The 24,298-nt window shown below is 37.0% G+C and overlaps 1 protein-coding gene across 5 annotated transcripts in view; it reads right to left on the reverse strand.

Annotated features, from left to right (window-relative positions):
- OR10AD5 (olfactory receptor family 10 subfamily AD member 5) overlaps window positions 1–24,298 on the reverse strand; it is a 125,522-nt gene that overhangs the window by 74,379 nt on the left and 26,845 nt on the right. For all 5 annotated transcript variants that reach the window (XR_014804148.1, XR_014804149.1, XR_014804150.1 and 2 more), the window contains exon 3: window positions 387–508. The gene's annotated coding sequence lies outside the window, so the exon portion shown is untranslated. The remainder of the gene's footprint in view (window positions 1–386; window positions 509–24,298) is intronic.

A 24,298-nucleotide genomic window follows, 5' to 3' on the forward strand; every position in this document is an offset into this window, starting at 1 on the left:
CTTTGGAATATCCCCTAGAATTTCTCCTCTTGGGGGCCCAGAAAGAAAAGGGAAGGGCGGAGAACACTGCTTAACCCAAGATGTGGCTCAGAATCCTGGACCCAGTGGACTTGTTGAAGCTGAGGGCAGAGACTGGGCAAAAGAAGTAAGTGAGCAACGCTTCAGACACCTGGGACTTGGCCAAGAAGAAACTAAAGTTCAACCTAAGGAATCACTAAGACAGCAGCATATTCGAAAGGAGTATAAATGCTTATTTGTGGTTCATTGTGCCAGAAAGAATATTCTGTGATACTTGACCTCTAGTGCTTTGTTAAGTACCGTTAGGGGTTAACCAATCGAACATTTGTATAGATAAATGGGACAATACCCTGAAAATCACAACTTACCTCATTCTGTTGCTTGGCTGGTAATGATGTTTGTCACTGAATCGCTGTGGCAAATAACAGAGAAACTCTCATGGTGTTTGCAGAACTGGTCCACAGAGGATGGTCCGACCTGGTGGGCCACTCTGGAAGAGAAGTTTTGTCTGATTGACCTTGTTCTTCGTCATCTGTACCTTAGATGATGAATGTTGCGTTAAATAATATCACTAAGTTATATGCGTGCTGCGTTTTTTAGAATAAGTGTAAAACTTTACATTTCACATATTCCATTTGTTAGGAATCTTATTCTGTCCTCACTTTTTAATAGTGTAGGTTTTGATTTTCTTAGGATTTTTAATTTTGTCTGTGGTAACTAACTGAATTCTAACACCTTGACTTGAAAATCATAACTGTTAGCTGAAGAAATACCAGTAAGAAAATAAGAAGACATTCATTCTCCTTTGGCTTCAGATAAGCTCCCATTATTCTGTAACATAAAACATGTCCTTCAAATATGGTTTCTGACAAAGATTCTACTAAGGGTGTACGTCAGAAATTGTTGCTAAACGCTGTAAAGCTTATGTCAAACCTCTAATATGTAATCTTTATTGGTGTTCTTAATTGTGGCCATGGTAATATATAAATGGATACCTCTCTGTTTTCTGGAACAGAAAACTTGTCTATATACTTGTGAGATTATTTGTTAAACCAGAAGAGGATCATGGGATTTTCTTTTGCCAAGAGAACAGAGAATAATAAATAACCACCCATGACTTCTTGATTTCTTATTTAAAGACCGAAGGGTCTGTAACCTCTTTAACTTGACAATAAAATAGTTTACACCCACCATCACAGTCAAACCTCAAATTTATTACTGTAATTTAATGACGTGATTTAATCGCATTGAAGAACTTATGTTACGTGGGACAATGTAGTTGAACGGTTTGGTAAGGAGAAAGGAATAGGGGATGCATTTTTAGCTGGAGACCCTTCAGACTGGATTTAATTACTTACTGTTCTGATCTTATTTGGAACTGTCTGCCAGTAAAACAGAACTGCTGAAAAGTTCCAAGTACTGGAGGAGCAGCCACACGAAGGTGGAAGTAGGACTGTCTTGGTCTACCAAAGCCCTGGATAACCACAGACTTAATGGGGCAAGAGACCACCAGGCTAGGTATGGCTAGGGGTAGGGTAGGTGGGGAATAACTTCTTCCACATTCCTGATGCTTCCTTGCACGTGAATGGAACTGTAGTAGTGACACACTCTGGACCCTTTCCGTCTTCATTTCCACCATCTCATGTGCGGTGGAGCAGTTCCCTGCTTCGTGATCTTAGAAGGAGAAACTGAGCTCATGTGTCCATTCCTTTCCTCCCCAGGCTTCCTGCCAAACCTTCCCCTTGGGAGTGAGTGGACTTTTTAAGGGCAGGCTCTGCCCCAGTTTAGGGAGGCAATGTGTGGTTGTAGCTGCCAGATACAGGGAAATAAGTCTACCTCTGTGCTTCTGTGTCAGGAAGTCCAATTAATTGCTCAAATTCCTGCTTTGTTTTTAATAAAGGTGATATTTTACCCTCCATTGGCTGACTCTTATTTCTCAGTTGATTAAGAAGTGCAGAGAGGAGTGGTGTTATTTACTGTACCCCATCAAAGTCCCAATTGTTAGTAATAGTATTATCACGTATGTGGAAATAAAATTGTAAACCAAGACACATGATAGAGCTTTGGGTATAACAAAAAGAAACTGTGAATCACAGTGGTGTCTGGCAGCTCCTGAAGGGGAAGAATCCTGCTCATACATGTATATTGAATTCTCAAAGAACAGTGCCGATGAGGTGAGAGAAGTCTTCATTCCATGACCACAGGATCTCAATGAACAAAGTGTGCTACTGTAGACTAGACTGGTGGGAAAATGTCTCATTATAAAGTATGACTCTGGCTCCTGTGATGTTTACTGAAGAGGACCAGGACACTTCTGAATTATCAACAAGTAGCCCCAGTATTGCTGTTGCCTTCCTAGCCTGCCATGACCACAGGAAAGAAATTATAATACAGCATTAGCATTTTATTGCTCATTTATTCTGTGTATTTTTTTTAGGGATAAGGTGTGTTCACTTAAGTTTTAAAAGAACTCACCAACTTTGTTTAAAATCATGTAAATTCTTCTCTGAGAACTTCAGCCTAGGTGAGGCTTAACAATCTTCCAGTTCGGCCTTAAATAAAATGTGCCTTTTGCAATTTCAAATGTTACACAGCTTGAAACTTGGTTTCTCTTCTGTGTAATCTAATTCCTTACTTTTTAGATTAAATATATCATTTCATGACCTTAAAGCAGTAAAGCATCATTTTTCTGGGTGAAAAACTTTATGGTAGATACATTTATCCTGTGGTTCATGGACCTCAGCAAATCAATGGATGTATTTCAGAATGTCATGTATGTTTGAAATGTAGGAAAAGTTGTGCAAGAGCCTTTTTCTTGGAGAGTACACAGTTCAATCAACTTCTAAAAGGTAGCTGGAACGCTACAGGGTTAAACACTTGTGATTTAGAGATATGAAGTCACTAAATTCCCAAAGACTTCTTTTCTTAAGACTGAAAATGAAAGTACTCTTTTATCTTACAAAATTGTTTGTTTCCTCAAAAGTTTCTCCTATGCAGAATGATTGAGTGATGGTTGAGCACCCAATTTCACCACAGATAACGTTTTGACACAAGATCTTTCAAAGAAATCCAGGCAAATAGTTTATTACTAGTTCTGGCTTTTGCTCCCAACCCTTTTATGGGAGATGGTATCCTAGCTCTCATGTTGGGGGACCACATGGTAACCTTTTTTTCCTGGGCCACTTAGTAGCCTAAGGCCTACAATCATAAAAATAGCTGAGAAGCCTCCTTGATGCTGTTCCCCAGACCTATACTCCAATCTTGCCATCATAACTAAAGTGAGAATAAGCTGACCTAAGAGCATAGAGAATTGAGTTTGTGGTGGGTGGAGAGTGCAGTAAGATGAGCAATTAAATAGGGAATTTATAGTACCAGTTCAGAAAGTGACAATCTAAATCACCATGGTGGCAGTGCCTCTGGCCATATGAGTAACCAGATCTCACACAGAGAATACTAATATTTTTTTGGGGGGGAGTGGAATTAGGAGGAGGTGCTGGAAGCAAAAAAGCACTGACATGGAACTTCAAAGCACTTGAAGTTCACCCTGGAAAACATTGCTATGGTGGCCAGAGGTTTCCCATTTCTTTCAAGGTTAAGGAAACCAGATATGGTAGCTAGAGGAACTTTCTGTCCAACAAGGGTTTTTAAACAATGATATGACTGGCTAAAATGTATAATTTCCCACTCTACAGGTTTTTGAGAATTTTTCAATCAAAGTTTCAATGTGTTAAGTTTGGTTTAGATTTGTTCTAATAAAAGACAAAGGACAGACAGCAGCCTGCACAGCTACCAGCACCCCCAACAGCATCTATGTCTCCTCATCCTAATCTCCTCCTTAGTTAACGGTATCGAACACTTAGTAACCTAAATAAGAAACCATGAAGTCACCTTCCACAACCATTTTTCTAACTTCCATATTATATTGCCTTGAAGTGTTAATAAACATTCTTTATCTTCTCCAATCTCCTACAGACACCCTATACGCCAGCTACATCTTTTGTTTCCCAAATAACTCTAGTTTTCTAAGCCTCCAAGTGTCTGCCAGTCCTTCTTTCTGGAATTCATTCATTAGATATTTTCTCTATTTGACAAACTCCGGCTTCTATAAGACCAATATCCACTCTTGCATCCATAGTGAAGTCTTCAGTAACTCTTCTCACATCAGCCCATCTGAAGTTGCACTTGTTCCTGCCTCTGCAAGAGGAAACACTCATCACATGTCTTCCCCTCTAAATTATGAGCTCCTTAAATACAGAGATTTTTTTACATCCCTATCTTCTGGCAGCACAATATATGTATGTTGAAGGAAGAGTGGGATAAATGACCAATTTAGTTCCAATTCTCTACATTATTTAATGTATTGCCAGCGGCATCAAGTTTAGAAATCAACTCCTATAAATATGTTTTCTCATCTGTAAAATGAAGAAAGCATATTTGTTTGTAGGGCTGTTGTGAAGATTAGGAAGAAATTTACTTATTCAATCCAAAATATGTGTGTATGCATACATGTACATTTCTTAGAATAGTATCTGCAATATGGGAGGTGCTCAAAAAGTTTAATTTACCGTTCCCTTTTCTAGGTCACTGGATAAATGAAGAATATCAATTCAGACATTCATGTTTTTAAATGTCCGTAATCCTCAAAATGCCTGAAGCCTTTTAAAAAGTGAATTTGCAAATTTAAAATGCATATCTTAAGCTACACATTTCTGGTAGTGCACACACAGTGTAGTTGATGGCAGGAAATTAAATATTACACCAAACTGTCGAAAGCTCCAATAAGGCTTCAATAAAATAGTGGGGGCTCTGAAGAGTAATGAAATAATAAAATATTTAGGAAAGGATGTGCATAAGAAGAAAAACATCAGACACACAAAAAATATTTTCTTATGATCAACAGATTAAAAAAAAACCTGTTCTTGGAAAAAGACACCTTTGTTTAAAAAAAAAAAAAAGGTCACTACGTGAAAACCTAAATTAAGGCAAAAATGTTGCAGGTTCAGTATAACATTGAAATTCTATCTAAACTTTGAGAAAACTTTAAGAAGCAGAAAGTAACCATAAAAAGATGTTCTTATACTACACTGAATTATTAGTGGACATGTCATTATTGTGATATAAAGGACTGATTAGAGATAAAACGCAGTTTCTCCTCAATCTTTAATAGGGATGATAAAAATTCCTAGTCCTCATTTAACAATGTATAAATAGATGAGGTTGCCAAATTCCATAATGGCCAATATGCAATAATTTTGAAATCAATATATACGATAAAAAGTGTAAACTCTTTGGGGCTTGAGAGAGTGAAGATTTCCCTTGCTTCCCAAGGCTGAGAACGAAAAGCCAGCCCTTAGAATTTATAAAGCTTTATTTCCGTCTTCCATCTCTGAAAATTCTAATCAAATAAGACTAGATTAACAGGCAGCCTGCAGGAAGAAGGCAATGGCATCTACTGTTCTAATTCTAGCTCAGAAAATGCATGGTTTGCCCTAAAGTGGATAATCAATTTCTCTTTGTTAACTAAGAATGAGAGAACATACATATTTTTACTAAATAGGAAAACTAAAGAATCTAGGAATCAGATTTTAAAAAGCAAAAATAGGGCCATTAATCATTCAAAAATAAAGACATGATGACAAGCCCTAGAAATTAATGAGGGATGAGCTCTGAACTAGCCCTGTTAAGAAGAACAATCGGGATCTACAGAGATCCTGGTTAGTGAGACCCCATAATCCACAACTCAAGATCAGAGAGAATGCAAAATTTTGGAGTTGTTTGGAAGATTTGTCTGCTTATCTGTGCAGGGAGAGAACCAAATAATTGTATCTAATTGGGTGGTGTCTCATGTCAGGAATCTCAGAAAGAGGAAATTGCAGTGGGTCCTTTCACGAGGAGCAAAAAGGAGAGAAATTAGCAAGAACTTGTAAGACCAGAGTCCCTGTCCTCCAGGCCTCTCTGACCCTGCATCCTATTGCACTAACTAAACATTAGAAAAACATGCCAAGCCCTTACCAAATCCTTAAATGGTTGGAAGAGAACAATTGTTTTCCAATATATCTGATAATGGGTTAATATCCAAAATATATTAAAAAACTCAACTTCAAAAAATCATAGAACCTAATTAATAAATGGACAGAGAATGTGAATGGACAGTTTTCCAAAGAAGACATGGAATGGGCACATGAAAAGATGCTCACATCGTTAATCACCAGGGAAATGCAAATCAAAAGCACAGTGAAATATCACTTCATGCCTGTCAGAATGACTATTATCAAAAAGGCAACAAACAATCAGTGCTGGTGAGGATACAGAGGAAAAAAAGTACTCTGGTACACCATTTGGAGAAATGTAAATTGATGTTGCCACTATAGAAAACATTAGGGAGAGTCTTTAAAAAGTTAAAACTAGAACTACCATATCATCCAGCACTTCCACTTCTGGGAAGAGAATTTTTTTAAGAAAATGAAAACACTAATTAGAAAAGATACATGCATCTATTTTTTTTCAGCATTATTAATATTAGCCAAGATATGGAAGCAAGCCAAATGCCCATCAATAGAAGAATGGATGAAGAAGATGTGGCCTATATGTAGAAAGGGATATCAGCCATACAAATAATGAAATCTGGCCATTTATGACAACATGAATAGACCTAGAGGGTATTATGTTAAGTGAAATAAGTCATACAGGAAAATATGATTTCAAATATATATGGAACCTAAAAAATAACGAACAAATACAATGAAATATAAGCAGAGTAGCTAGAACAAACAAGTGGTTGCCAGAGGGAGGTGGGTGAGAAGAGAAAAGAAACAGGTGAAAGAAAATAAGAGGTTACAATCTTCAGTTGCAAAATAAATGATTTAGGTATAAAATGCACAGTGTGGGGAATATAGTCAATAACTATATAATATCTTTGTATGGTGACAAATATTGACAGGACTTATTATGGTGATACTTTTGAAATGTACAGAAATATCAAATCACAATATTATGTAATTTTAAGATAAATAAGTACAACATGATAAAATAATTAACATTACTATGTGTTATATATAGAAGTTGTAAAGAAAGTAAATTCTAAGAGTACTCAACAGGAGGAAAAATACTTTTTTTCTGTTTCCTTATTTTCATATTTAGGTAAAATGATATTCATTAAACTTATTGTAAAACTTTCATGATGTTTGTATGTGAAGCCATTATATTGTATACAGTGCTGTATATCAATTATATCTCAATAACAATGGAAGAAAAATTCAGCTGGCAAAAAGTTTAATATAATATATAAAGTACCAATTGCAAAAAAAATAATTATTTGCCTTGCTGATTGCACATATTATTCAAAGTGCCCTACAATTACAGCATTTAATCTTTAAGATTTTAAAATGTGAGACATGACTTTGGAACTCCATGATTTTCACTAACATATTTACATAAACTTTGAGGAATTTAGAAATCATACTGGGAGACAACAGGAAATAAACTTTTGCTGTGTATTATCTAACAAAGTTGTTTAGACAAAAGCATGTGGATCCATGGTTAGAAAGGTATTTGGAGGACAGATGTAAATAACTTTTATGGAAGGACAGCTAATCATTACTGAGTCCCTGGAGGCCTCTGCTGGTCACTCTCTTACAACCTAGCAACCCACCTCAATTTCTTACAAATTCACTTAGAAGTGTTTCCATAGGCCTACCTGTTTCCTCTTTTCTATTTTAATTTCCATTTCCCCCTTTTTTTCTTTTTAGGGCTGCATCTGAGGCATATGGAAGTTCAGGATAGGGGTCAATCAGAGCTGCAGCTGCCAGCCTAAGGCACAGCCATAGTAACACTGAATCCAAGCCATATCTATGATTTATTCTGCAGCTTGGGGCAATGCCAGATCCTTAACCCACTGAGCAAGGCCAGGGGATTGAACTCACACTCTCATGAATACTATTATCAGGTTCTTAACCCACTGAGTCATGACGGGAGCTCCAATTCCCTTTTTTTTAAACCAAGATGGACACTAAGTAATCCTTTACTCCTCCTAGTGCCTTGCCAATAACTGGCTGGCAACAGAGATTCATCCAATTGAGTTAAATTATAGAAGTGTCCTAAATTCTCTTCTCTTTCTGTCTTCTGCCTTCTTTTTGCTCCATCTGCCTCCTTGCTACTGGATACACTTCAATTTCTCTATATTTTTCAGAAACTGAGGATCTCTGAAGTACCTGGATCCCTGGACAGTGGCTTGGCCAGGACCAAGTGTTATAAATAGGCCAAGGTTGGGCCTTTCAGATGCCTGTGATGAGCCAGATCTCTGTGATGTCCAAAGGGTAAACTTAGGTCACAGACTCTCCCAGAAGACCCTTTTTGTTTATATACACTAATGGAAATACTGAAAATAACTGAAATACTGAATAATAAAATAATTTTATAGCTGAGGTTCTAACTCCATAAAGTGCCTCCTTCCAACTCTTGTGACTTGATCTCCTTCTATCCTCCCTATTTGTTCTCTAGATGAGTCCTAATGTGAATTCACTATTTCATTAGAAGTTATAATGAAATCAGACTAGACTTGCTCCTCCTCTCCCTTCTCACAATCACCTTCAATATGGAGACTTAAAAAGAGTAAAACAACCAGACAACCAAGTGAGAGAGAGAGAGAGAGAGAGGAAATGATACACAAAAGTATTCATAATGATCTTCCTTTGAATATTCGGGCCCTGTGTATATGTTTAAAGACTGATGAATAAGAAATCTGGGAGAATTTAACAATCAGGAAGAATTATTGAACATCAATGGACTGGATAACTCGAGTTGTTCCATGGCATTAGTTAATCTGAGCTCTTTTGTCATTTAAAGTGCATGAAAAAAATTTTCAATGATTCTAAATAACTCAGAGAAGAGAATAAAAAGAGAGAAAAAGTGAGGGAAATGAGAGACAGAGACATACAAGAGAAACATGTATCAGTAGAAGAGAAAAGCTGAAACCCAGAGAGATTCCTGGATTAAGAAATAAATGATTTTAAGAGATGGCTAGGTACATATTTAGAGATTATAAAACCAACCACCCCTGGAACCTGATCTCATCAGCTTATAGAGAAGCAGTAAGGCAGGCAGTAAAGTATAGAGATTTGAAGGCAGGCATATCTGAAATTCGACCTTGGTATTGTCATTTACTATACTTGGAGTTGGCTAGCTGATTCTCAAGTTTTTTTTTCCAGTATAAAATGAGAATTAAATAACACGATATAACCAGTGGCCAGTACTGATTGGTCAATCAATAAACATAGTTGTGATCTCTTGTTTCTTCTCCCTCTTCCCATGATTTCACTTCACAGTGAAGGAATTTGTTTCTTCTCCCTCTCCCCATGATTTCACTTCACAGTGAAGGAATTCTGTAAGGATTTAGCTAGCATCCCACTTGGAAGCCAAACTGACCCTGCAGAAACCTGGAGAGAGGGGAGGATCTCATCCACACTTTATAATCCATCCTAATATTCCCTCCCTGTCAGGAGGTTCTTTTCATCTAACTCAGTTTTTCCCCCTGACTTATTTAAGTCCCATTTTCTCTTAATCTGGCTGCCAGAAGTATTGCAAAAAACATGGACCTCAAGGTTTGTATCATAATCTCTGAGAGAGCTTTATCCTTGAGACACTTTTCAGCTCCTCCTAATCCAGGAAATAAGAAAAAAATTGCTAGATAAATAGAAAATACAAACATGAATAAACATAAAGAGGATGGCTGAAAAAAGAGAGCACTGAGTAAAATAATCCTAAAGATAGGGGAGATCTCAGCTCCAACAAACAAAAATGAAAGAAAAGGATTAAAGCTAAAGAGAGAATTAGAGAGAGCGAACTAGAGATAGGAAAAGACTGTGAACATGTGACAAATGTGTAGGCTAAGAGAAGTAATATAGGGAAGCACATCCACATATATAGACACTAAGAACCTTCTGCCCCTGCCCCCCCCCCCCCCATGAGAGAAGAAAAGCCAAACGTGGGAAAGAGACTGAGAGGCTGACCAGGCAGGGTGAGCATCATTCCCTGGTGATGTGGAATTAGAACCATATAACCAGGTACATGAATTCTGCCTTCTCAAGCTCTGGGAATGACTGACCCTCTGGATTGTATCCCTCTCTGCAACAATGGAGACAGGTGTTAGCCAACCAGTTTGCCCTGTCAGACACATCCAAGCCATCTGTCCCTCAGCCAGAGCCAGGAGGGCAGGTGGCAGTCTCTGAGAGCTTGGTGGAAACTCAGAGGGGAGATGGGGAGAAGAGACTAGCTGGAGAGAGTTTGATCAGCAGAGACAGAGTTAGTCAACTAGAGAGGGAGAAATGGAGTAAGGTGGAGGTTAAAGGAGTCAAGATCTGTGACGTCCCCTCCATGGCCACTGTGCGCAGGGACCTGGTGTGATCTAAACACACGTGGTCACTGAGGGAGCCAGGGGGTGTTCATTTCTGGTGGATGCCAACAGAGTCAGGGTCAGCTTTCACTGAAGAAGTGAGCACATTTACTGACCTTCTCCATGGGCTTTGGCACACCCTGGTGATGACATTGCCTGTGCTGATTTCCCATCCAGAGGAGGAATCCCCAAGCACAGAGTGAGGACATTGAGTTCTGCTGCAAACCAGCTGCTCATTTATAAGGAAAAGAGTATGGACTCCTTGGACACACACACAAACACAGTGAGGCATAAGCACCTAACTGGTTACTGCTGGAAACCAGCTGTAGTAAGGCCAACTCTCTCTTCTTGAAATATTACCATTTTAACTGGATCCCTAGAGATACCTTCATACTGGTCCAATCTATGGGTCCCTTGTGAGGCTATGTCCATGACAAGTGGCCTGGAAGACCTAGAAAAGTCTCAAGTTTCCTCAGGAAAGTTCTGTACCATTTACTAAATGAATGAATAGATAAGAGAGCTTGGGAATTATCATTATCCCTGTGTCTTCAGCATCAAATCTGGGGGATCTTTAACTTTTGACCACCTATTTCCCAATTTTATTTTGATTGATTTTCCAGAGTTTCCGATGACTTATGTACCACTTCTTTGCCCCCAATTCAATTTTTTCCCCATATCATTATACTATGTTCAACACAACAATAAATATTGGTTGAATACCTAAATGAAGCAATCACCTTATTAAATACAGCTGATAGAGTGGTAAACAGTCCAAAGCTCTCCCTAAAGGAGCATATGTATATGATGACATGCTCCCGTACTGACTTCCATCCTCTACCTGTTTATTACCACAATCCTATTATTCAAATCTGTAATAACTTTCTTTCCCCTGTTCTTCCTCACTGTTCTTCCTGCCTGGTACCAATAGATTCTGCATAACTCAAAGAAGTTCAGTAATTCTCTCACTCCTTCAATCCTCTAGAACTCTTCTTTCTTCTGTCAGAGTGCTTGGATTCTGTTAAGTTGAAATTTATGATGCTTGTGTCTTGACTCAAAAAGACCAAAGTAAAAAAAAAAAAAAAAAGATGACTTACCTCCATCTACTGAGATGAGCATGTAGCTTTTCCTTATAGTTCATTAATGTAGTGATTTACATTAATTCATTTTATGGTGTTAAAGTCAACTTTGAATGTATTGGGATAGACTCAATTTTGTTCAAGGTATATTCTTTTTAAAAAAATTTATTAGACTGTAGCTGACTTACAATGTTGTGTTAGTTTCAAGTGTATAGCAAAGTAAATCAGTTATACATATATATATATATATCCATTCCTTTTCATATTTTCCCATATTGGTCTCTACAGAGTATTGAGTAGATTTCCCTGTACTATACATTTAGTTCCTATTACTCATCCATTCCATATATAGTAGTGTATATCTATCAATCTTAACCTCCCATTTTATCCCTCACCTCAATGTGTGGTACATTTATATAATGGAATATTAATAAGACATAAAAAACAAAATAATGTCATTTGCAGCAACATGGATGAACTTATAAATCATCACACTAAGTAAAATAAGTCGGATAGAGAAAGACAAATATATGAGATCATTAATATACGGAATCTAATAAAGAATGATGCAGGGGAACTTGTTCACAAAACAGAAACAGACCCAAAACCAAATTTATGGTTTGAAAACAAACTTACGGTTATCAAAGCTATTATCTTTTTAATATATTGTAGAAGACAATTCTGTTTAGGAATTTTACAACTATGTTCATGAGCGAGATTAGCTTATTTTGTCTTTGTCAAGTTTTGGTATCAAAATCATCATTTAAAAGTTGATGTCGGAGTTCCCGTCGTGGCACAGTGGTTAACGAATCCGACTAGGAACCATGAGGTTGCGGGTTCGGTCCCTGCCTTTGCTCAGTGGGTTAACGATCCGGCATTGCCGTGAGCTGTGGTGTAGGTTGCAGACGCGGCTCGGATCCCGCGTTGCTGTGGCTCTGGCGTAGGCCGGTGGCTACAGCTCCGATTCAACCCCTAGCCTGGGAACCTCCATATGCCGCGGGAGCGGCCCAAGAAATAGCAACAATAACAACAACAACAACAACAACAAAAAGACAAAAGACAAAAAAAATAAAAAAATAAAAAAAAAAAATAAAAGTTGATGTCTTTCCTTCTTTTCTAGTGTATAAATACATCTAAGAAATTGAAAGTTTGGTTCAAGTCCATCACAATAAATGTATATTTCAATAAAATAAGCCACACAATTATTTTGGTTTCCCAGTGCATATATGTTTACACTATATTATAGTCTATTATCTATGCAATAGCATTATTTCTAAGAAAACAATGTACATACCTTAACTGCTAAAAAATTCTAGCCATCATCTGAGCCTTTGGTGAGTTGTAGTAGTAAGATCAAAGGTCACTGATCACAGATTACCACAACAAATATCATAATAATGAGAAAGTTTGACATATTGTGAGAATTAACAGAATATGACAGAGGCAAAAAGTGAGCAAATGCTTTTGGAAAATGGTACTTATAGACTTGCTTGACACAGAGTTACTACAAAATTTCAGTTTGTAAAATACACAGTATCTTTAAAGTACAATAAAACAAGGAATGCCTCTATCTAAAGCTAAAATCTTTTTTTTTTTCTCTTTTTGCCTTTTCCTAGGGCCGCACCTGCGGCATATGGAGGTTCCCAGGCTAGGGGTCTAATCAGAGATGTAGCCGCTGGCCTATGCCACAGCCACAGCAACGTGGCATCTGAGCTGCGTCTGCAACCTACACCACAACTCACAGCAATGCCGGATCCTTAACCCACTGAGCAAGTCCAGGGATCGAACCCGCAACCTCATGGTTCCTAATCGGATTCGTTCACCACTGAGCCATGACAGGAGCTCCAAGATATGTTCCCTTTGCACTCACTTTGTTAAGAGTTTTTATCATAAATGAAAATAAATTTTGTCAAATTCTTTTTCTGCATCCATCGAGATGAGCAAATGACTTCTTTCCTTCTTTTTGTTAATGTGATCTATCACATTGATTAATTTAGAGATGTAAAACCACCCTCCCATCCCTGAAATGAATCCCACTTAATCATGGTGTATGATTTTTTTAATGTTCACTTCAGTTTTCTAATATTTTGTTGAGAACTAAATCTATGTTCAACAAGGATTTTGGCTGGTAATTTTTAAAAAATTAATTAATTAATTTTGCTCTTTAGGGCCTCACCCACAGCATATGGAGGTTCCCAGGCTAGGAAGTTGTATTGGAAGTTCTAGCTAGAGCTATTAGGCAAGAAAAATAATAAGCATCATCTGAATTGGAAAGGAAAAAGTAAAAACTGTCATTATTTACAGATGACATGAGTTTATACATAGAAAACTCCAAAGATTACACCAAAATATGATTAGAACTAATAAGTTAATTCAGTGAAGCTACAAGATACAATGTTAGTATACACAAAGATGCTGCACTTCTATACACTAATAATAAACTATCAGAAAGAGAAGTGAAGGGGTTCCCTGGTGGCACAGAGGGTTAAGGACCCAGTGTTGTCACTGCTATGGCTTTAGTCATTGCTGCGGCATGGGTTTAATTCCTGGCCTGGGAATTTCTGCATGCTGTGGGCATGGCCAAAGAGAGAGTTAATTTTTGTATATGATGTGAGGGAATGTTCTAATCTCATTCTTTTACATGTAGCTGTCCAGTTTTCCCAGCACCACTTATTGAAGAGACTGTCTCTTATCCATTGTATATTATTTTCTCCTTTGCTGCAGGATTAATTGACCATAGGGGTGCAAGGATTTATTTCTGGGTGCTCTGTTCCGGTTCATAGATATATGTGCCTTTTTTTTTTGCACTAATATACTGTTTTGATCACTATAGCTATGTAGTACAATCAGAAACCTGGGAAAGTTATACCACCAGCTCTGTTTTTTTGTTTTTTTTGTTCCTCCCCCCCCTCAAGATTGTTTTGGCAATTTGGAGTCCTTTGTGTTTCCATATGGACTTTAGGGTTACTTATTCTAGTTCTGTGAAAAATGCCATTAGTATTTTGATAGAGAATGCATTAAGTCTGTAGATAACTTGGATAGTATAGCCATTTCAACAATATGAATTCTTCTAATCCAAGAGCACAGGATATCTTTCCATTTCTTTGTATCATTTTAAATTTCCTCCATCAATGTTTTATAGTTTTGACAGTATGTCTTTCATCTCAATTTTCTCCTAGGTATTTTACTCTATCTGATGTTACTTTCAAAGTGATTGTTTATATACTTTCTATTTATGATGGTTCATGATTAGTGTAGAGAAACACAAGAGATTTCTGTATATTAAACTTGTATCCTACATACTTGTTGAGTTCATTGATTAGTTCTAATGGTTTTTGGGTGGAGACTTTAGGGTTTTCTATATGGAATATCATGTTATCTGCAAAAGGGGACAGTTTTACCTCTTCCCTTCCAGTTTGGATGTCTTTTATTTCTTTTTCTTGTTTGATTGCTGTGGCTAGGACTTCAAATACTGGATTAAATAGAAATGGCAAGAGTGGGCATCCTTATATCCTTACTGAATTTAGCAGGAAAGCTTTCAGATTTTCACCATTGTGTGTGATATTGGCTGTGGGTTTGTTGCAAATGGCCTCTAGAGCCATGATGATAAAAGTTGTTTTTTTAATTATCATTAATGAATGTTGATTCTTGTTAAATGCTTTATCTGTATCTTTTGAAATGATCATGTGGTTGTTATGCTTCATTTTATTAATGTGATTTATCATTTTAATTGATTTGTGAATGTAGAACCACCCTTGTGACCCTATAATAAATGCAATTTAATCACGGTGTATACCTTTTAAGTTTTGTGTGCATGTGTGTATGTGTGTGTGTGTGTGTGCTTGGCTGCACCCATGGCATGTGGAAGTTCCTGGGCCAGGGAGCTGCCCCAATAGTTTTAGCCTGTGCCAGAACTTTGGCAATGCTGGATCCATAACCCACTATGCTGCAAGGGAACCTCCATGATCTTTTTTATGTTTTGTTGCATTCAGTTTGCTAATATTTTGTTGAGGATTTTTGCATCTACATTCATCAAAGATATTGGCTTATAATTTTCTTTCTTTCTTTTTTGTGTGTTTTTGTCTGGTTTTGGTATCAGGGTAATGGCGACCTCATGGAATAAATTTGGAGTGTTCCCTCCTCTTTAATTTTTTGGAATAGTCTGAGAAGAATAGGTATTATTTCTTCTTTATATGTTTGGTAGAATTGCCTTGTGAAGCTGTCCCTTCCCAGACTTCTGTTTGCTGGGTGTTTTTAAATTATCAATTCAATTTAACTTCTAACGACTTGCATGTTCAAATTGTCTGTCTCTCCTTCATTCAGTCTTGGAAGGTTGTATGTATCTAGAAATTTTTCCACTTCTGGGTTGTCCAATTTATTGTATTATAACTGTGTATAGTAATCTCATAAGCATTTGTATTTCTGTAATAATGGTTTACTGCTTCTCTTTTATTTCTTATTTTATTTTAGTCATCTCTTTTTTTCTTCTTCATGAGCCTGACTAAATATTTATCAATTTTGTTTATCATTTCCAAAAAAACCCAAAAAACAAATAGTACTTTGTTTCATTGATCTTTTCTACCATTTTTTAAAAAATCTCTATTTTATTTATTTCTTATCTGGCATTTACCCTTTCCTTCCTTCTGCTGACTTTGGGCTTTGTTTGCTCTTCTTTTTGTAATTCTTTAAGACGATAGGTTAGGTTATTTCAGATTTTCCATTTTTCTTGAAGAAGGCATGCATCACTATGAACTTTTCTCTTAGAACTGCTTTTGCAACCTCCATAGATTTTGGAAAGTTTTGTTTCAATTTTCAATTGTCTCAGGGTATTTTTTGCTTCCTCTTATATTTCGTTATTGATCTACTTTTTTTTTTTTCTTTAGTAGTATGTTGTTTAATCCCCAGGCATTTGTTCTGTTCCCATTTTTCTTTCTGTAGTTGATTTCTAGTTTCATAGCACTGCGCTGGAAATTATGCTTAATATAATTTCTATCCTTTAAAATTTGCTGAGGGAGTTCCCACCGTGGCTCAGCAGTTAACGAACCTGACTAGGATCCATAAGGATGTGAGTTTGACCCCTGGCCTTGCTCAGTGGGTTAGGGATCCAGCGTTGCCATGAGCTGTGGTGTAGGTTGAAGACATGGCTCAAATCTGGCATTGCTGTGGCTGTGGCATAGGCCTGCAGCTGTAGCTCCGACTGGACCCCTTGCCTGGGAAACTTCATAAACTGTGGTTGTGGCCCTAAAAAGCTCCCCCGCAAAAAAAATTTTCTGAGCCTTGTTTCCTCAGATATATGCCCAGCAGCGAGATTGCTGGATCATATGGTAGTTCTATATTTAGTTTTTAAAGGAACCTCCACACTGTTCTCCATAGTGGTCACACCAATTTACACTACCAGTGTAGGAAGCTTCTTTGTCCTCCACACCCTTTCCAGCTTTATTGCTTGTAGACTTTTTGATGATGTCCATTCTAACTGGTGTGAGGTGATGTTACCTTATTGTAGTTTTGACTTGCATTTCTCTAATAATTAGTGATGTTGAGCATCTTTTCTTTTCTTTTTTCTTTTTTTGGCTATCTTTGGAGAAACATATGTTTAAATTTTCTGCCCATTTTTTGATTGGGCTTTTTTATTTCTTGATATAGAGCTCCATGAGATGTTTGTATATTTTGGAGATCAATCCCTTGTTGCTCACTTTGTTTGCAAAGATCTTCTCCCACTCTGGATTGTCTTTTCATTTTGTTTATGGTTTCCTTTGCTGAGCAGAAGATTTTATGTTTAATTACATCCCATTGGTTTATTTTTGTTTTTATTTTCATTATTCTAGGAGGTGGATTAAACCGCCAGATATTGCTGTGATTTATGTCAAAGAGTGTTTTGCCTATGTATTCCCTTAGGAGTTTTATAGTATTTGGCCTTATGTTTAGATCTTTAATCCACTTTATTTTTGCATATGGGGTTAGAGAATATTATAATTTCATTCTCTTACATGCAGCTGTCTAGTTTTTCCAGCACAACTTATTGAAGAGACTGTATTTCCTCCACTGTATGTTCTTGCCTCCTTTGTCATAGATTAGCTGACCATAGGTGCTTGGGTTTATTGCTGAACTTTCTATCCTGTTCTACTGGTCTCTATTTCTGTTTTTGTGCCAGTACCATACTGCTTTGATTGCTGTAGCTATGTAGCATCGTCTGAAGTCAGAAAGCCCGATTCCTCCAATTCTCTTTTTCCTTTTCAGGACTGCTTTTGCTATTCAGGATCTTTTGTGTTTCCAAACAAATTTTAAAATATTTTTGTTCTACTTCTGTGAAGATGTCATTGGAATAGCCTCTATTTTAAAATTTATATTGTCTCATACAAATATTGCTACCCTCACTTTCTCACTGTTACTATTTGCATGAAATCTTTTTCCATCTCTTCACTTTCAGTCTGTGTTTCTTTGGACCTGAAGTGAATCTGTTGTATGCAGCATATCCAAGGGTCTTGTTTTTTTTTTTTATCCAACCTGCCATCTTATGCCTTTTGATTGGAGGATTTTGTCCATTGATCTTAAGTAATTATTGATAGGTATATACTTATTACCATTTTATTTATTTCTCAGTTGTTTTTGTAGTTGTTTGTTTCTTCTTTTTGTTTATACTATTGTGATTTGATGATTTTATTTTGTAGTATTCTTAAGCTTCTTTCTGTTTTTAGTGTATCTATTGCAGGATTTTGGTTACAATGGGGTTCATATATGTTGACCTATAACTATATCTACTGGTTTCAAACTGGTAGTCATTAAAGTTCAAATACATTCTAAAAGATTTACATTTTTCACTCCTTTCCTCCATATTTTGCTTTTTATGTTATATTTTACATTTGCATCTTTATCCCTTAATTGTTTATTGAGGTTGTAGTTGTTTTGACAATTTTTGTCTTTTACTTTACATGCTGGCTTAAGTAATCTTCAATTCTTACTATGTATCTGCCTTTCCTACTTTCCCCTTCCTATAGATTGTCATTTATTTTCCATTTAAAGACCCTTTAACATTTCTTTTAGGGTAGATTTAGTATTGATGGATTAATTTTTGCTTGTCAGAGAACTTCTTTATCTCTTCTTTTGTTCTAAATGATAGCCCTTCTGGGTAGAGTAGGTTCCAGGTTTTTCCCTTTTAGCACTTTGAATGTTTCATGCCACTCCCTTCTGACTTGAAAAGTTTGGCAGCAAAAACCGGCTGATATTATTGGATTCCCTTGTATATGACTGTTTTTCTCTTGCTGTCTTTAGAGATCCCTCTCTTTAACTTTTACCATTTTATTTACGATATTCGTTGGGGTGGGTCTGTTTGGGTTCATGTTGTTTGGGACTCTGTGCTTCCTATACCTGGGTATTTTTTCTTTCTTTAGGTTTGGGACATTTTGTCCTATAATTTCTTTGAATACATTTTCAATCCCCCTCCCTCTCCTTTCTTTTCATTAAAGTTCTTCTGAAGTATAGTTGATTTACAAGGTCTCTCTTCTCTTTCTGGAACTTTTATAATGCAAATGTAGATATGCTTAATGTTATTTATAAGATCTTATAGATTGCCTTTATTTTTTAAAATTTGTCTTTCTCTCTGCTGTTCTGATTGGGTGATTTCCATCATTCTATCTTCCAGATTACGTATGTGTTCTTCTGTATCATTTAGCCTGCTATTCATACATCCTAGTGCATCTATTTCAGATATTGAATTATATTTTTGATTGGGTTTCTTTCTTTCTTTTTTTGTTTGTTTTGGTCTTTTTGCCTTTTCTAGGGCCGCTCCTGTGGCATATGGAGGTCCCCAGGCTAGGGGTCAAATCGGAGCTGTAGCTGCTGGCCTACACCAGAGCCACAGCAATGCCAGATCTGAGCTGCATCTGCGACCTACACCACAGCTCACAGAACGCTGGATCCTCAACCCACTGAGCAAGGTCAGGGATCAAACCCACAACTTCATGGTTCCTAGTCAGATTCATTAACCGCTGAGTCAGGACAGGAACTCCTGTTCTTAATTTTATTTATTGATTGGGTTTCTTAATTTTATTTATTGATTGTCTTTTTTTCCTTTTTAAGGCTGCACTTGCAGCATATGGAAGTTCCCAGGCTATTGAATTAGTTTTAGCTGTCAGCCTATGCCACAGCCACAGCAATGCCAGATCCAAGCTGCATCTGTGACCTACACTGCAGCTTGCAGCAATGCAGGATCTTTAACCCACTGAGCGAGGCCACGGATCAAACCTACATCCTCATGGATACTAGCCATGTTCTTTTTTTTTTTGGGGGGGGGGTCTTTTAGGGCTGCAACTACAGCATATGGAAGTTCCCAGGCTAGGGGTGGAATCAGAACTTTAGCTGCCAGCCTATACCACAACCACAGCAATGCTGGAACTGAGTCATGTCTTTGACATATACCACAGCTCATGTTAACACCAGATACTTTCACCCACTGAGCAAGGCCAGGGATCAAATCCATATCCTTATGGATACTAGTCAGGTTTGTTACTGCTAAGCCATGAGGGGAAATCCCTAGTTGGGTTCTTAACCACTGAGGCACAATGGGAACTCCCTGGGTCTTTTAAATATTTTATAGCTTATTAAAATTATCACCATTGTGATCATTTCCCCCTAATTCAGTTAATATTTTTATGATCAATATTTATAATTCTTTATTTAGTATATTATTTTTTTTTGTTCCATTTAATTTTTCAGGTTTTTTTTTTCTTGCTCTTTCAATTGAGAGTAGTTCCTTTGCCTTTTTACCTTACTTTACCTGCCTCTATGAATTTAGGTGAAACAGTTCCCTATTGCGGTCTTTAAGTGGTGTTCTTATGTGTGAGGATCTCTATATAGACTCTATATAGACCAGAGCTTTTCGTGGGAGAGTTAGATTTGATGGGGATGCGAATCACATTTTTCCTCAGGGTGTGCTGGCACCTAACATCTGGATAGTGGCTGGGATGGAGATCAAGGGGTTAGAGCCTGCACAAGATGTGAGGTGGGACTTCCTCTCTGCTAGGTGGCCATAATGGTCCTGTCAGAGGTGGTGTCTGATCCCAAGTTGCTGGAGCAGAAACCCTGAGGGTCAGGTTTGAGCTAGCTATATTCACATTAAGTATGTGTTTTCCTTCTCCCTGCCCTGGGACATTCAGTCCACAGGAAGGGGGTACTGAAGCACAAGGGTCTCATGAATATACAGAGATATGGTACGTATATAGGCATCAGTGGCTCTGCTCAGACAAAGGCCACAGTTGTGTCTTATCCCCACTTGTGGCTATCCCAGATCCAGTAATATACTGTGGTGTGGAGTGAATGGGACTAGAGTGTTTGCTTGTCTTGGACTGAAAAAAATGGCAAGTTGGTCATAGGAAACCAAAAACCATTAGGGCAGACCTCTCTGCACTCTGCTTTGAGGCAAGCGAGCACCCACTCACTCATCACAAGTGGAGTTCAGACTTCTTCAGCCTTTCTATCTCTCTTAGTGGTTCTCCAACCAATCAAGGGGGCTTGTCTCCTATGCACTGGACTCCAAGACTGGGACATCCAGTGTATGGCTCACCTACTCACTCCCCAGGGAAGTGTCTACCTCATATGATCCCCATTTCCTCTGAGTCCCCTCTCAGGGGCATAGGTTCTGACCTGATCACTTTTCTTCCCATTCTACACAATTATGTGTGCATCTTTCTTATAGATTTGGTTGTACAGGAGTCCTGTTAGTTTTCAGTGAGAATTATTCCCACTGTAGATGTATTTTTGATGTGTTCATTAGGGGAGGTAATCTTCAAGTCTTATTCTGCCTTCTTGATCTCTCCTTCCATTTATTATTTTTAAGAATTTCTGGTGGGGTCTTTAGAGTTTTCTATTTAAAATCATGTTATCCACAAATGGTGACAGCTTTACTTCTTCCTTTCCAATATGAATGACTTTTATTACTTTTTCTTACCTAATTGTTCTGGCTATGACTTCCAATATTACATTGAGTAAGAGTGGCAAGAATGGGCTTTAGTTTTTTACCATTAAGTATAAAGTTATTTGTGGATTTATTATATAGGGCCTTTATTATGTTGAGGTGCCTTCCATTTTATTGAGTTTTTTAAAAAAATCATAAATGGGTTGAATCTAGTCAAATGCTTTTCTGCATCTATTGAGATGATCGTATAATTTTTATTTTTTCCTTTGTTAATGTGATATATCATATTGATTGATCTGAAAATGTTAGGCCATCTAACATCTGAAAATGTTAGACTGGAATAAATACCACTTCATCATGGTGTATGATCCTTTTAATGTATTTTTGTAGTTAATGTGCTAATTTTTTTGAGGATTCTTTGCATCTATGTTCATCAGGGATATTGGCTTATACTGTGCATGTTGTCCTTGGCTGGTTTTGGTATCATGACATGGGCCACATAAAATGAATTAGGTAGCCTTCCCTCATCTTCAAATTAAATCTTATTTGAGTGTTTAGTAGGATTCACATGTGAAGTCATCTGGTCCTGGACTTTCGTTTTGGGAGATTTTTGATTAATGTTTCAATATATTCATTAGTGAACTGTCTCAATGTTTCTAGTTTTTCAAAATTGAGTCTTGAAAGGTGGTATGATTCTAAGAACGTATCCATTTTCTCTAGGTTGTCCAATTTGTTGGTGTATGGCTTAACACAGTATTCTCTTTTTCTATGATATTTATTGTAACTTCTCTTTCATTTCTAATTTTACTGATTTATGCCTTCTCTCTTTCTTAATGAGTTAGTTTTGTTTATATTTTCCTAGAATCAATTCTTAGTTTTATTAACGTTTTTCATTTTCTTTTTTACTCTCTATTTCCACCCGACCTCTATTATTCCTTCCTTCTACTGTCTTTGGGACTTTTCTTCCCCCCTTTATCTTGTTCCTTTAGGTGTAAAGTTAAATAGTTTGAGATTTTTCTTGTTTCTTGAGGTAGGCCTGTATTACTATAAATTTCCCTCTTAGTTCTGCTTTTGCTGCATCTTGTAAATTTTGCTATGCTGCGTTTTCATTCTCACTTTTCCTCAGGTATTTTTAATTACTCCTCTGATTTCTTCATTGACCCAGTAGTTGTTCAGTAGCATGTTGTTTAGTTTCTACATATTTGTGATTCTTTCAGCTTTCTTCTGTGGTTGCTTTCTAGTTTCATACTATTGTAGTTGGAAAATATGCCTGATATGATTTCAATCTTCTCAAACCTATGGAGGCTTGTTTTGTGTTCCAACATATGCCTATCCTTGCAAATATTCCATAGGCATTTTGAAGAATGTGCATTCTACCGCATTGGAAGGAATGTTTCATACAAGCCAATTAATTTCATCTGGTCTAATGTTTCATTTAAGGCCACTATTTTTTGGTTGACTTTCTGTCTGGATGATCAATCCATTGATTTAAGTGGGGTGTTAATATCCCTTGCTATTATTGTATTGCCATCAATTTTCCCCTTTATATTTATTAGTAATTGCTGTACATATTTTGTTCTTCTCATATTAGGTGCATATGTATATTACATCTATTGTAAATGTTATGTCTTCTTGATGGATTGTCCCTTTTAACATTATATAATGTCTGTCTTTGTCTCTTGTTACCTTTTTGGCTTGAAAACTATTTTGTCTGATATGAGAATTTCTTTTGGCTGCAATTTGGAGTATCATCTTCCATCCCTTCACTTTGAGTATATGTTTGTTTTTAGAGATGAAATGAGTTTCCTGGGGGTAGCATGTGGTTAGGTATTGCTTTTTAATCCATCCAGCTACTCTGTGTCTTTTGATTGGCAAATTCAATGCATTTACACTTAGGGTGATTATTGATATATGAGTAATAGTTGCTGCCATTTTATTTTTTTGTCTTTTGGTTGCTCTATCTCTCTCTTGTCCTTTTCCCTTGTGTTTCTGTCTTCCATTTTAGTTTGATGGTTTTCAGTGATGTTTTTCTCATTTCATCTTTTTTGTTTGTTTGTTTTGTGTCCCTGCTCCAGATTTTTGTTTTGTGGTTACAGTGAAGTTTGTATAAAATATCTTATAGGTAAAATTGTCATCTTTGTGCTAATAGCATCTTATTTTCATTTACTTATATAGGCACTGTCCTTTTCCTCTTTCCATTTTGTTTTTTGGTAACAATTATCCTTTTTTATTTTGTGAATTTGTTACCAAATTGAAATAGTTAGTTATTTTTAAAGTTTTCCCCTGTAATCTTTATGCTATAATAAAATGTTTAACAACCTATTCTGATAAAGAGTTGGAATTTTCTAATTCTATCTGTCTGCTTATCATCTTATTCAAAGTTTTGTGTAATGTTGCTGCTTCATTTCAGGTAGAAGAGCTCCTTTAAATATTTCTTGTAACAAAAGTCTAATGGTGATAAACTCCCTCAACTTTTGTTTTTCTTGGAAAGCCTATATTTCTCCTTTATATCTGAAGAATAATTTTGCAGGATATTTTTGGCAGTTTTTAATCTTTCAATATTTTGTGTATGTCATTCCACTCTCACCTGGACTGTAAAATTTCTGCTGAGAAATCTGCTGATAGCTGGACTGGGGGTACTTTTAAGGTTACTTTTTCCCCTAGCTGTCTTTCAAATTCTCTCTTAACGACTGAAACTTTTTTTTTTGTCTTTTTTCTGGGGCCGCACCAGCAGCATATGGAGGTTCCCAGGCTAGGGGTCTAATCGGACTGTAGCTGCTCGCCTACACACAGCCATAGCAATGCCAGATCCAAGCAGCATCTGCAATCTACACCACGGCTCATGGCAATGGTGGATCCTCAACCCACTGAGCAAGGCCAGGGATCAAACCCACAACCTCATGG

Source organism: Sus scrofa, chromosome 5 (assembly GCF_054392235.1).
Source record: "Sus scrofa isolate SSC_HxYL_T2T_F1_AM1 chromosome 5, Sscrofa_HxYL_maternal_Yorkshire_Landrace_v2.0, whole genome shotgun sequence".
NCBI classification, from domain to species: Eukaryota; Metazoa; Chordata; class Mammalia; order Artiodactyla; family Suidae; genus Sus; species Sus scrofa.